This window comes from Pongo abelii, chromosome 1, assembly GCF_028885655.2.
Source record: "Pongo abelii isolate AG06213 chromosome 1, NHGRI_mPonAbe1-v2.0_pri, whole genome shotgun sequence".
Classification (NCBI taxonomy): domain Eukaryota; kingdom Metazoa; phylum Chordata; class Mammalia; order Primates; family Hominidae; genus Pongo; species Pongo abelii.
In genome coordinates, this window is record NC_071985.2 from 112,970,163 (window position 1) to 112,982,982 (window position 12,820).

The window sequence follows — 12,820 nt, forward strand, 5'->3', positions numbered from 1 at the left end:
AAAAGGACAGGGAAGTTTAGGGAAGAGTGTGGCAAGTTCTGAATATGTCCTGAGAGTGCAACTCCACCATCAAAATTAGAATTCTGATAAAGTGTGTCCACTTTCAAATCAAGAGCAGGGCCATTCCATCCATTAAGGATTACAGGTCCAAGAGCCCAAGATCTGTGATGGTCTTAAAACACTACTCATTGATAATTCAAGCTGAGTCTGGCATTAGGAGATTTAAATAAAAACACAAGATCTATTCTTTCATTTGACAAACATTTATTGCCATGGACTGTAAAGAATGGTGATAATGTAAAAACTGGAACAAGACACAGTGTTACTATGATCAGTATTATCAAGCATCAACAAAGTGGAATGGGCCACATGCAGCTGGTTAGCTCAGAGGAGGGCTAGATCACTGGGGGCTAGCATTCCTGGAAGGCTCTATGAGCTGAGCCTTAAGAAGGATAGACTAGAACAGGCAGTGAAGCAGGATGAACTGGTCCAGGGGGTTCTGAGCACAAGTGTGGAAGCAGCAGTGTGCATAGGAGGTTGGTGGAAGTGAAGAGAAGGATCCTAGTCTGCCTGTTGAAAAAGGAAAGGAGATTAGGTTGAAAGAGTAGGCTATGAAGAAGCTTTTAATTTAGAGATTGACAGGAGGCTCAGGCTATTAATAGGGGAAGAAAAGACAAGCTAACGGGTAAATTCTAGAATCAAATCCAAGATTACATATTCATTAGTAACTTGCTTCAACTAACTATAACCAGTTATTAGACAATGTATAATTTATACAGTAAGCAATATGTTTTTTATTCTGCAGGGACAAACAGGGACTCTAAGGAAATTAGATTGGCAGATAAAGTATGAATTGGCAATCTAGTAAACGGAAATCATCCCAATGACTCGACTCCATGCTGACTTACAGACTGAGATGTTATCCATTCATTTAGGCCACAGTAGCTATATGATCTTTGATCAAATACTTCTCCTCTATGTGTCTCAATGTCTTCATCTGAAAAACAGAGTTGTTGTAAACATGTCCTGAAAAAAAAAAAAACGATGTGAAAATGCTTTGAAAACATATTTCCTAAACAACTGTTATTTGTTATTATTATAGAGTAATGAGGACTAAGAGACATGATTCCACACCCATTCATCATTTATTATTCTGAATAAGTTTGAAGAGTATATGCTTGATATAAAAAGGGCAAACATACTCATAGGTGACCATTTTTTTTTCCTGTTATTTTATACCATTGTCATTGAACCTGTTTTTCTTGCAGTCATTTTATTTATTGATCTTTCCTTTGCTACAGTTTCTCTTCTTGCTTTGTCCATCTATACAAGATTATAAAATGTACCTTGAATTCAAGTCAAAGAAATGAAAGAGTTGAGGTGTGTGGTACGAACATTTATTTAACTATTTATTTATTCACACTAATTGTTCAATTAAAATATTCCAGAAATTATGCAAATAAGAAAAAATCTACATCCTTAAGGAGCTCACAGTAGGAGGGCCACATAGTCACATAAATAAATAACACTATCACAAAAGAATGTCAAAAGGGCTTTGGAGGAGGGTGCTCCCAGATGCTCTAACAGAAATCAGATTGGCTGGCTGGGAGGCAGGGCTGTGGAAGCTTCCAATGCCAGGGACCACTGGAGCAATCTAGTAAGTAAATCATGCTTTGTGCAGAGGGAATGGGATGCCTAAAAGGATCAATACATGACAAGCCATAACATATCCAGGAAACTGCAATAAGATTAGCAACTTCAGAGTATAGGTTCTAAGGGAGTAGTAATGAGTAATAATACAGGATAATGGACATCAGCCAGACCAGGAGGAGCTGTGCAGAGGAGTATGCAGAATCAGGGGGGAAAAAGTACAGCAATGAAGGAATAGATTGCACAATAAGATGGTGAGATTTTATCTATGATATGTAAGAGAGATTCCAGGTGTGGATGTGTTTACAGCCTTTCGATTATTACATATTGAGGAGCCTTTTATCCTATTTGTATTGTGTGGTCCTTCTACTTCTCTTACTGGCCATCCCTACTGAATGTCTTTTGGCCATTTCAATGTCAATTACCTTTGCAACAAGAGTAGGATGGGGAAAAAGATCAATTAACTTTGAACATATTACTCTAATAAGCATGTGAACAAGTGAAATAGCTCTACCACTGGTCATTCAAATGAATCATGTGAGGGGGTAGACCAAATAGACATGAAGGCAATTTGTGTGCAACAGTGCCCAACAAGGGCTAGCTGTTATTACGTATATTTTGTGTCTAGCTGCTTTCAACAGAGAAATGATAACATAGGCAGCATTTTCAATCCACTTTATACTCAAAGAACTATTACCAATAAATCTGGCAGCACCATGTAGGGAAGCAGGAAATTCACTAAAAAATCAGAAACATTGGTTTGTGAACAACTCTAGAATGGAATGCTGTAAATAGTCAAGAGTTTGGTGTAGAAGCAGAGCAGAGACAAAGAGAGAGCTTGCAAGTTAGCGTCTTACCCAAACCCATAAATAATTACCCAGAGAGTGGAAAAACTGGTTTGTTGAAGTTTGGAGGACATTAATAATGCTCTGTTTCTCCAGTGATCTCTTCCCGCAGGGGAACTGGCAGTGCTTGGCAAGCAGCCTCATTACTCACAACCCTGCTTCTGCTGGGCTGGCAAGATCCGAAGGTATCATTAAACACGTATAGCGGGTAGCCTTCCCCAGGCCACTCCAAGAAATCGGGTCCATTCAACAGTCAGTAAACATTTATAGAGTCTATATATGCTTAACACATAGTAAGTGCTCAATAAATGCTAGTCTTAGTTATTAGAGCTCAATGTCTAGCATATGATAGGTACACCATGATTGTTTATCATGGAAGGGATCTAGAAATAGTTACCATGTCCCTGGGCCAAAACTTCTGCCACTCCATGTTCCTTCTAGGCCCTTCTAGGCCCTGCTAGGTTCCTTTTAGCAGATAGTGCTGGCTGATCACTAACCCTGTTCTTCTTCAGGGCACACTACCCTGTGGGCACAGATAGATCACATTTTCTACCCTTCCTTGGAGTTAGGTATTGGCACATGACTAAATTCTAGCCAATACGGTATAAGCAGAACTGATGAGGGCCGGTTCTAGTCCTGGCTCTTAAAACCTCTGTCGTAGTTTACATTTCTGTAATGATACAGTAAGATTCTGCAAGACCAACTCCTTCATACAAAACACCTATCAAATCTGGACTTAAGGCAAAAAGCAATAATTAATGTACTGGAAAGTACTAGATAGAGATGAGTACACTCTTTGCTCGTATCCAGAATAGTTAAAGAACTCTTACAACTCAATAATAAGATGAACAACCCTATTTTTGAAATGGGCAAAATATTTGAACAGGCATGTCACAGGGGAAAATATACAAATGGCCAATAAACATGTGAAAAGATGCTCACCTCACTAGTTAGGATCATGCAAATGAGAAATAAGATTCTACTACACATCCATTGATATAGCTAAAATTAACAACACTGACAATTCCAAGCATTGACAAAATTTGGAACAACTAGAACTCCCAGACATTGCTGGTGACAGTGCAAGATGGTCAGCAATTTTGGTAAATAGTAGAGCAGTATCTTATGAAGTTAAACATCCACTTGTCATATGGCCCAGTAATTCCACTTTTAGATATTTACACGAGAGAAGTTAAAGTATATGCACACAAAACGGCATATATGCAAATCATAGCACCATTATTCATAATAGCTAATACCTGGGGCTTATCCAAATGTCAAAAAACAGTGAATGGATAAACAAATCATTGTGTATCCATACGATGAAATACTACACAGCAATAAAAATCAATGAAAAACTAATACAATAATCAACATGGATTATGCTGAACAAAGGAAGCATAACACAAAATAATACATCTTGTGTTCCATTTGTATGAGATTAGAGAACAGGCAAAGTTTATCTGTATTGACAGAAAGTTGCCTGGGGCTAGGGGTTTGTAAGAGGGGATCAGATGTAAAAAGGCAACAGGAAATTTTTAGGATGTTAGAAAGCCTATATTTTTATTTTCATAGTGGTTATACAACTATACACAATTAGCAAAAGTTAATCAAACTGTACCATTAAAATGGGTGAATTTAATTTAAAAAAACCCTCACACAAACCTGTCTCTCCTACTCATCTGCCGGCTGATTATGGTGCCCAGAGAGACCTTGAAAACCATGTGCCGATGATGGTGGTGCCCCATCCCCTGGGTCTCTTAATGAATGTAGGGGGCAGAGCTCTCCCCAACACTGCTGATAAAAAAACTCACACTGGACTGATACATGGCTGAGAAATAAATGGTTAGAGTTTTGTGGTCTTGAAATTTGGGGGGTTACAGAAGCAAGAATTCCCTTAACAAATATATATGTCTCCAAAATAAAACACACAATCAAGACCACTAATTTGTCCTTGCTCAACTCACATTATTTAACTAGAAACAAATCAGTGATAACATAAATGTCCAAATTAAGAGAAAAATTAGGTAAATTATGGCTTGTCCTTCCTGTATAATATTATATAACCACTTACTTAATAATTATGAGAACCCTCTAGTAACCTGCAAACACACTCACAATGTGAAATGAACAAAGCAAAACCCATAATTCTATCTATGCTATTGTATTAGGATGCCCAGACACCTCAAACTGCGTTCATGCAAGACTTTGAACATATTTAGGCCTGTCTGAAGAGACCTACCTGGCATATGTTTGCATGCGGTACTGAGGAACCTATTGAGTAAAAATTCATTATAAGGAAAAGAGAATCAAGTATCATAAGCTCAGCTTAGGAACAGAATCAGCAAAAAAAGAAATAGGTGGTCCTAAAAAGACTGTCAGCAATTTAATTTGCTCTCTCTCAAACTGTGGACTCACAGATGCTCAAAGGAGTACGGACTGCAATAAAAAGCCTGTAAAAACCACAAGGGCAGTTCCATTAAAATCTCCACGTTGCACTACTTGATAGACCACGTCCCTGATTCTAACACAGTGGACTTGCTGATCACAAGTAAGCTGACCAAGGAGTCAAACCAGCCTTTGCTTGCTGCTGGAAGAAGAACGGAAGAGGGCATCACACTGGGGCAGAGGAACCGGGCAGCTTTTGAAGTTTCTGCAGCAGCACCAGCAACAGGAGACATGCTGAAAGGGAGATGCTAAAAAGAAGAGGACAATTGGAGATGACACATGATAGCTGGGAGGATTAGTTCCTGAGAATTCAAGAACTAGTTAGGAAGGATGTGAGGAGGACTGGAATTTCTGCAGAATGAGTAGGGCTAGAATCAGAGAAATATTGTCTGATTACTGCTAGTGTGACCTGATATCTACCCCCAGGCTGGCCTAGCCTGTATACACATAAAATCTGTCTGTGCATGTTTTGCGTGCAAGAGTTCTTTTCATTATGTGTTTGAAAAATATAGACAAACCTATAAAGTGTAAAACAGAACATAAAAAAATTAAAACAGGCCCGGTGCAGTAGCTCATGCCTATAATCCCAACATTTTGGGAGGAGAAGACTGGAGGATTGCCTGAGGCCAGGAGCTCAAAACCAGCCTGCACAACATAGTGAGACCTCATCTCTGCAAAAAATAAAAAAATTTGCCGGTATGGGGGCACGAGCCTGTCGTCCCAGCTACTCAGGAAGCTGAGGCAGGAGAATCATTTGAACCCAGGAGGTTGAGGCTGCAGTGAGCTCTGATTGCACCACTGCACTCCAGCTTGGGCCATAAGCAAAACACTGTCTTGAAAAAAAAAAATTTAAACATTGTAAGATGGTAGGATTATAGATAATTTTTTCTTTTGTTTTGATTTCTGTACATGTTATCATTGTTTTTTTTTGCAGCTCACTGCAGCCTCGACCTCCAGGGCTCAAGCAATCCTCCCGAGTAGCTGGGACCACAGAGGTGCACCACCATGCCCAGCTAATTTTTTAAGGTTTTTTTTTTTTTTTTCTGTAGAGACAGGGTCTCACCATGTTGCCCAGACTGGTCTTGAACTTCTGTACTCCAGGGATCTTCCTGCCTCTGCTTCCCAGGATTATAGATGTGAGCCACCGTGCCCAGCCTCATTGTTTTAATAGAACCAAATATGATACAGAATTCAATCCTCCAGTTATTTGTTCTATAATTACTGAATAATTGATTCCTTCTGTTCTTATAGCATAAGCATTACAAGAACAGGAAGAATAAGACATTGGTATCTCTTATATTCTACAATAAACATAGATCTACTACAAAGAATATTTTGGAATTCAATGAAGGTTTATTTTTATTTATTTTTTCTTTTGTATCCCATATATCATCTCAATAGCAATTTGCCATTCTCCTGGAGTTTGATTATGGCCCTTTTTATAGAAATAAATCTGAGGCAGCAAATAAAGGAAACTTTTCCTTGGCCAGCAGGGACATTGTGAGTAAGCAAAGCTTAAAATTTATTACATATCGTTTCCAGTGTGTCTTGAAACCCTGGCTAACCAGTGACTTACCTTGATGAACAACTAACATCAATCTCTTCACTCAGAGGGAAAGAAAGGCTGTCACAACCTTTAGAGATGCCATGTGTTTATAGCCAATCCTATTTAGATGAAGTCTCAGAAAATAATTCCCTGACCATTCATTCATTCATTGGGCATATATTCACTCATTCATCCAACCCATATTTCTGGGCCTGACATTCTGTTAGATGCTGGGGATAAACAGCTCCATAAAGTAAATGTTCTGAGGAAACATACAGAAATAACTAGGTATCCAAAGTATTTCATGTGTGTTGTGGAACACAGTTGAGAGAGACATTAACTTTCCCTAGGGGAAAAGAAAGGACAGTGGTCTGTCTTCCACAAGGCTCACCAGTTTTCTGGGCCACAATATCTGTTCTTATTGCCCATCCCTCACTGCTAGGATGATGCTATGTATTTAAGGTGGTCTTATGGCGGCATCCATTTCCAGGTATCAGTGGTTTATATTATTTACTAACAAAATATAGTACTTAAAAAATTGAAGATTTTTTTCTTACACACATAATGATCTCTCCATGAGCAGTCTTAAGTTGGTAGGTAGCCCTACTCCATGAGGTCATACAGGACTCATGTCTTTCCACCTTACTGTTGTACCATCTCCTTTAGTACCACCCTTATTTTTATAATTAAAATTGCTTTTGTTGTAAGAATTTATTGTTCTTTCCCAAACAATGCCCATTTTTTCCAATACAAGTACACTAAAAGTATGTGCTAGAAAAGAACAGTGAAGGCAGGTGCAGTGGTGTGCACTTGTAACACCAGCTACTTGAGAGGCTAAGGCAGGAGGATCACTTGAGCCCAGGAGTTTGAGGCTGCAGTGAGCTTTGATCATGCCATGGTACTCTAGCCTGGACAACAGAGTGAGACCCCTATCTCTTAAAAAAATAGAAAAGAACAGTGGAAAGATATTAAATGTGTTCATTTTCCTTCAAAATAAGGGTATAAGAACAATAGATTATTTTTGGTCTTAAAGGGGGCTTAGAGTCCGTGATGGTTCATTTTTTGTGTTAACTTGGAGGGTGTTATTGGATGAGATTAACATTTAAAACCTGGCGTGTGTTTATGGATGAGATTAACATTTAAATCCATGAATTTTTGAGTAAGCACATTGCTCTCCATAATGTGGGTGAGCCTCATCCAATCAGTTGAAGCCAAATAGAACACAAAAGGGAATCCCCTGAGCAAGCAAGAATTCCCCAGCACACTGCCTTCCGGCTTTATCTGCACCACTGGCTCTCCTGGGTCTCTACCTTGTCAACCACTCTGCAGATTTTGGACTTGCCAGTCTCTATAATCACATGAATAACTCCTTATAATAATCTCTTTCTATTTGTATATATTCACATCTTATTGGTTCTGCTTCTCTGGAGAACCTTGACTAATATCAAACCCAATGCTACTCTGTTTAACAAGATGCTATTTAACACAGAATCATTGAATCAAAATCCTTTTCTTACTGACAGGGAATACAAACAGGAATTGAACACTGTTCTAGACCTGGAGAAATTGAGATCAACGGGATTAAATGGTATTTGGATAAATCTAGTGTTTCTTTTTTACCCCCTTAAAATTTGGCAGGTCCAAGTGGATTGTATTGCGTGAGACAGCCTTAATTCCATTACCTTATGAATTTTCCTAGACAGTTGATTCTACCCATTGATGTATTGACTGTAATTCTTCACTCTTGAGCATACATTTGGAATTCCAGAAAAGCAAGACCCAACTATATTAGGGCCAAGTCTCAACAGGAGCCTGAGTCTTGTGGTTGTAACCTCTTACCACTCTAGCACTATTCCATTCTGGACAATTTCCTCACTATCTCCTTGTCTACAGAGATTTCACTTGAGACTCAGGATTCATATTGAGGTGGCCTGAGTCACACAATGTTTTCAACCACTATTCATATTTCAACACATATAGTGTTTATTGTATGCCAGGCATTGTCATAAGCACTTTTATAGAATGTATTCATTACTCATAAGAACCCTAGGAGGTGTGTTCTATTATTAGCATCCATAACATAATAGAAATCATATTTAATCTCTAAATGAGTAATATAGAGATTTAAATACAATTTAAAGAGATTTAAAAAGCCAATTTTAGGCAGCTGACCTCATAGCAGCGTTGAGATTTGAATCCAGGCAGTCTGGCTCCAAATTCAGTTGTAACCACAATACTCTGTTGTCTTTCTACTTGCTTTAAGGAAAACAAGAAAATATCCCTGGATTATCTGCCTCTGGCTCAGGAAATGTTCAGCACTGACCTCTCATATTTGTTATATTCTCATCTATATCTTCTCATATTGTTATTTAAAATATTACCAAAGATGAGGATGTTGGTGGCATCCCTCTTGTTTCCACCTGGCTCTCTACCCCCGAAGGCCTCTGAAACCCCCTACTAGATCCATTTGGTCCCCACTTGCACGTTCAGCTGATCTTGATTCAGAGATAAATTGATCCCCAAGAAGTGTGTTAGGAACTATAGGGTCAAAGCTCATTGACTTGGAATCAAGCCAACTTACTGCTAGCTCTGCTTAGATGTACTTTGTTTATGGATTATTTCGTTAGGTTATTTTAAATTTTATTTATGTATTTATTCACTTATAGAGATGGGTTTGCGCTGTGTTGCATAGGATGGTTTTGAACTCTTGGGCTGAAGCAATCTTCCTACCTCAGCCTCCCATGTAGCTAAGGTTACAGGCATTTGCCACTGTGCCCATCTTCCTTATTTTAAACGCAATGCCTGTGCCACAACATTGGTAACTGGGTGCCTGCTTTTCCCTTGTGTCACTTTCCTACCTTGACTCCTGGCTTCAAACTCTACTTCCTATCTTGTTCTTCTCAATTCCAGAGATTAAAATCCTGGCCCTGAACTGCAGTCCTCTGGTTAGGTTCCTGCTTCCAGCCATCTCTAATGCCACCTGCTATCCTGCTTGGCTTTTTTTGGGGCTCCGCACGGCCCACATGCCTGGTTATTTACCTCCCGCATCTCCCTGGACATCGTTTTGTTACCTACTACTAGAGCCAGTCCCAACCCAATAGAATGATCAGGTTTGGAGGTTTTAGCCTTCTCTTGGTTGATCCATCACCAATGCCAAAAGAACCCTGGTTCTGACCCTAAGCCCACTCCTAATCCAGTTGAAGACAGAGAGATACAGATGAATGGAGGAGATGGCAATCAAGCAAAAAGCTAGAGGTGGGAACACTGAGTGATCAGTTATTATCTTAATAAGCCTGGATGGCACAGAAAAGCTGTGATATTATTTTTAAAATGTATTTGGTCTTCATCCTGGGTTCCTGGCACACAGCTCCTAAAACCCTTTGAATTTCCTGAGTGATAGGATTATCTTTTGTTATTCATAATGAGCCCTGTTAGATCACACTGAAACTTATGTTACAAGGTAACTTAAGATAGGGTCCCTAGATAGCTTCAGAACAGGATGGTCACTAAAAAGACCAAGTGATTGGAGGATTGGAACTTTCAGCCCCACCCTCTGACTTCTAGGAAGTGGTATTACAGAGATTTGAGTTCTATAAACTCTTGAACAACAGATTCAGAGAGCTACTGGGTGCTGGGAGGTGACACACCCAGAGAGGGCATTGAAGCTCTGTGCCACCCTCACCCTACACCCCCATACCTTGCCCTCTGCATCTCTTCCATTTGGCTGTTCCTGAGTTGTATCCTTTATAATAAGTCAGTAAATGTAAGTAAACTGTTTTTCTGAGTTCTGTGAGCTCTTCTATCAACTTATTGAACTTGAGGAGGGGATCTTGGGATCCTTGATTTATAGCTGGTAGGTCAGAAGCATGGGTGGCCTGGCCCACATGAGACTGACATTTGAAGTGAGTGCAGTCTTATAGGACTGAGCCCTTAATCTGTGTCTGCACTAACTCCAGATAGTGTCATAATTGAATTTTTGGATACCTGTTACAGGTAGTTAGGTGTGAGTGAGGCAGGAGAGGGCTCTCCCCCACCCACCAGGAATGTCAGGTGATGGTTCGATGATTATCATGTTGCCTCTCTAAAAGTGATAAATTGGCAGCCAGCCTCCAGAGAGAGGCCATTTCTTGATGGTCCATACCCGTTGCACTAAAGTATTGATTGACTGCAGACACCAGAGAGGCAATTTCCCAGGCCTGCACATTAAGAGACAAAATGGTGGAGTATGACCTTCTGGTGGCACTCCACCAGGAAAGGGAAGACAGTCTCAGATGGGCATGCATACAACTTCCTAAACACACTGCATGTGCTCACTTCCCAAGGGTAAGGAGGGTACTGTGCATGCAGGCAACCCACCCTAAGGGAAGAATCATGGAAAGGGGGCACAAGATGCCAGAGTGTGCCAGCCTATAAAGTCCTAGGATGATGGTTAAACCGGGCACTCGACCTTCTCAGTGCCCACTTGCGTCTCTTCCAAAAGCACTTTCTTTCCTTTCCTGCTCTAAAGTTTTTAATGAACTTCCACTCCTACAATGAAACTTGCCTCAGTCTTTTTTCTGCCTTATGCCCCTCAGTTGAATTCTTTCTTCTGAGGAGGCAAGAATTGAGGTTGCTGCAGACACATATGAATTTGCCACCGATAACCAGGATATCTTCCACTGGTAACATACCCAGGTGATGTCAGAGAATTGATGAGCATCAGAAACCACCCCAGAGAAGCTATACATGGTAAGGGCCCTAAATTCCCAAGGGAGCATAAACAGGGTATCTTAGAGTTTTGGTTCAGTTCTACTGGAAGGTGTGATATACTGAGAAAGAGCTTATGGTCAACCAGCCACCTTCAAATCAAATAAGACCTACAGGCTCTGAGCAGTTGCCTTGCCCCTCACTGATATAGCAGGAGGTCTTACCTGGGGTCCAGGTATGCCTAAGGGTCTATGCACAGACTTTGGGAAATTGTTTGCTTATGAGTGTTTTTTTCTTGAGGGAAGGCTGAGTTGCTTAGATCAGATTCTCACAGGACCTTGTGACTGACAACTTTAGAAACTTTCCCACAACTGTCAGCAAGGCTAAGTTAAGGGGCCAAACATTTTACATATATATAAGTATGTATACATCGGGGTTGAATGTAGACCCCAATGTATTAAATCCCTGATAATTATAGCTTCAACACAATCCATATTCACAATATATTATATAATACATTAGGATGTACATTCAAACCTGTTCTTTTTAAAGCCCAACTGGCAATGTGATTCACTAGCTTCAGCATGTGGTGCTTGATTGGAATGAGCTTAATCAGTTTGATAGCATCATAGACTTTTTCAGTTAATGAAAACAGAAAGTTTGGAAAAAGACAGCACCATGGGGAAATGATCAGAATGCAGAGGTCGATCTAGTTGTGATGCATAAAACAAAACATGCTGCAGAGATTTGTAGCAGAAAGAGGCACAGGAAATAGCTGTATTCAGGTGACTTTCGGGTGGGAGTGGGGGCTGCTCTGGTAGATACCTTAGCTAAAGAGAAGTCTTGTTCTTTTTCCTAAAGAGAAACTGATTAACCTGAAACTTCAAAGAAAGAACACTCCTGACCTTGTGGTTCTTGCTGACCTAGGATCAGCAATTGACCTTATTTAAAAATTAGCCATATAGAAATGTGGGCAGAGGTCAGAGTCATAGTGTGTCAGAAACGTTGGGAAGAAGCTTAGAAATCTTCTTTCTTTAATTTTTTAATTTTTTTATTCTTGAGACAGATTCTCATTCTATCACTTACACTGGAGTGCAGTGCCAAGAATACGGCTCACTGAAGCCTCAGCCTTCTGGGTTAAGCAATCCTCTCACTTCAGCCTCCAAAGTAGCTGGGACCGCAGACCCACGCCACTACACTCAGCTAATTTTTTAAATTTTGTAGAGACGGGGTCTTGCTGTGTTGCCCAGGCTGGTCTCCAAGTCCTGGGCTCAAGTGATCCTTCCACTTTGGCCTCTCAAGGTGCTGGGATTACAGGCATCAGCCACTACACTCAGTCCAGAGAGCCTCTTTGATGGGTCACTAATTGTTGGCCATAAACACAAGTGTTTTTTGGCCCATGGAGTGTTTCAAAAGTAATTGGAGCCAATATTGGTTCCAAATTAAGAGATTTCACAAGATAATAAAGATTTCTATTTGTTTTGAAAAGACTGAAAACATTGCAACACTGGCCTCTAGTGCCCACTTGCGACCACTCAGTGACAGCAGTCCCCCTTAGAAGGTAATGAGTTTGCAGACTATCCTGGGGCCCACTCTTAGAAGACTAGGGATTGTGTTATTGGGGAATTGAGAGGAGCAGAGCTGA

General features: G+C 40.2%; 1 long non-coding RNA gene across 1 annotated transcript in view; it reads right to left on the reverse strand.

Annotated features, from left to right (window-relative positions):
• Positions 1–285: 285 nt before the first annotated feature.
• Positions 286–12,820, reverse strand: part of LOC112135924 (uncharacterized) — a 29,193-nt gene continuing 16,658 nt past the window's right edge. Inside the window, exons 2-3 of the long non-coding RNA XR_002917155.2 lie at positions 909–1,026; positions 286–570 (exon numbers count right to left, since the gene is read on the reverse strand). This is a non-coding gene — a long non-coding RNA (uncharacterized LOC112135924). The remainder of the gene's footprint in view (positions 571–908; positions 1,027–12,820) is intronic.